The sequence below is a fragment of the Amblyomma maculatum genome, chromosome 5, assembly GCF_055883805.1.
Source record: "Amblyomma maculatum isolate TAMU_Amacu chromosome 5, ASM5588380v1, whole genome shotgun sequence".
Classification (NCBI taxonomy): domain Eukaryota; kingdom Metazoa; phylum Arthropoda; class Arachnida; order Ixodida; family Ixodidae; genus Amblyomma; species Amblyomma maculatum.
The window spans coordinates 44,832,197-44,834,791 of NC_139348.1; positions in this window are offsets into that span (position 1 = coordinate 44,832,197).

Here is a 2,595-nt window from a genome sequence, read left to right on the forward strand (position 1 = left end):
TCAAAGCTGGCCTTTCGACTCCGAACTGGACAGCGCAGCCTCCCATTGCTCCGGCGTGGCGTTGGGAATAATCGGCACTGCATCTATTTTCTGGCAGGCCCATGTGATATGATAAATTGATACGATAACAGAAACCGGGTGTAGGTGAAAACGTCCCCGGAACATCCAGCCACGGAAAAAAGGTCCCAGGAAGAAAAGGTCTCTGATAAAGCGGCCGCGAGGAAAAATGTCCCGTAGGAGAAATTTTGACCGAAGAAGATGACCTTCTAAAACTTACTTCGCAAAAAAAAAAAGGAACAGTCTGTTGCATTCTATACAGTGTTTGATAATAGATGTAGGCATCGCTATAGAGGCTGGGTCCTCTGGAAACCTGATTAGTAGCCTTGAGTAACAGATAACAAAAGAAAGCGCAATTGAAACACCCTCGCAGATCTGGCAGTTAGAGGGTCAGCCGTTTTGGTAGCCAGTCTTCATTGCCGGCGATGATGGGGAGATTAGGATGGCCACCCTGATGCGACATTCTTTCCGTCCGCCGCCGAAGCCGGTGGTCAGCGCGCAAACAAGTTATATGCGAGGCCGCTGACGAACTACCAGATCATGCTACGATCATGCAGTGTAGGTAAACTCATGAAAGAGCACACTCCTACCACAAGTCGACACTTAAATCAGTGATGTTGTTGAAGTGCAGAGTGATCCAGATTGGCATTTTTTTCTTGGCCACTCTTCAGCGCTGCCACCATATTTTGTTGTGAACGCCCCGCATGAGCATACATTATTGCAACTCGCCATATAAAATCACAGTCGGCGTCTTTATAGCACAATGAGGAGCACATCACATGATCAAACAAGCCGAGAAACAAAAAAATCACACATGGGTCAAGCAAAACTAATAAAAGGAGATGTAAGGTGAAATAAGCAAGCAGGTGCGACATCATTAGCGTCCTCTTGCTAACTCATCGTGTACAGGCTGTCGTTTTGCATACTATCTTAGGCTAGGTAAAATACCTTTTGTCGAAGCAATTCATACCTGAGAAGCCGAACTCCAGGTCAGACGAAGAATGGACGTTGCGCTGTATTTGACTTAACCCTTTTGGCGACATTTTTTCCTACTTAGCAAAAAGGGGACTTTTTTGAGGTGAGGTTTGTTCCGGTGACATTTTTTCAGGGGACATTTCCTCCGGCGACCTTTTTTTCGTAGACGAACCCAGCTAAGCCACCGCTGGGTAATAGAGTAATCTGCTCTCGCAACAATGGCCGGCAGAAGAGGAGTATATTGCGAAGCCATTGGCATATGGGAAAGCGCTGCTTAGCCGTTTGGGCTCTCTTCACAGCGGGTAATGAATTTGTTTTTATTTGTTGCGACTCAGGAAGATACTAACAGAAAACGTATAGTACGATTAACCATTTTCCACGACGACTTCTCTTTGAAATGCGGAAATAACAATTTGGATTCTAGTTGTTATTCTTACACTCCCTTTTTTGCAATGGTAAAAGAAATCCAAACAACAACCACAAGGTGACTGAAAACACGAGTTTTAAATATATAAAAGCAAACTTCAGCACGAGGCTCCCCGATCTGGTTACCTCTCGCACCGTGGAGTCAGGTCAAAAAATCTGCACCCCATGCACATAAGCCAAAAGGTAAAAAACGTGCATTTGTGTTATGTAAAAGGCAGTCACAGAAAAAAAAAGCCAGCGCATTTTTTTCGTATAAACGTTGTTGTTTCGTTCATAACCTGAATGGTAGACTACCCTCGGATATCGTGTCAACGAGAGAACAGCGCGCTTCAGATTGCTGTAGTACTCTCTGGAACAAAGAACAATGCATAGTACACACATACATGCCTGCGTGGTAGAGCGCGTTAACAACAAAATTGAAAAATGCTTACGCCTGCGCAACCGCATGCCCCGGGAAGCGCGCACCCGACAGATGGCGTCTGGGGTCGAGAGTAGGAGCGTGCTAATTACCCGCGTGTAAGGGCAAAATAAACCGTGGTTCCAAGCTCCGCGGCTCGTTTAGTAATCATTAAGACAAGTCTGACCAGCTTCGTGATGTTGCTCACTGGGAAAGGTAAAAGCAGATCTGGGCGGGGCATTCTCGCGGAACAGTAAAAAGCTGAAGGCATCACTAAACTAGCTTCCATACCTTCAGGTGGTGAGTGTCAATCGTTGTTCTGATGATGGTGTAGCAACCTTGCTGCCGTTCAGTTGGCGATGAAGATACTGTACTGGAAGGCAATGTCGAGGCATAATCGGTCGTTCACCATGGTTACCCTAAAGCATCTCCCCAAGCTTCTCCAAGATTCAAAACATCTCTACAAGCCGGTGGTCAGCCCGCCTTCCCCCACATACAAAGCGAAGATATGGCGCTGCTACTGTATTACCGCTGCTATCATATTTGTTTTTGTTATGAACGCAAGCATCAGTACGATGTTAGGTCACTTCAAAGGCATCAGATGGAAACGCTTTAACATACATCATTCTTTATGGCAGCTGGCCAAGGGGTAACTTAGTCTCTGTCTTATTGCATAAAGACTACAGTTCACGTTTGGGAACGTTTTTTCCTACTTGGCATATAGGAACATTGTTTCCGGG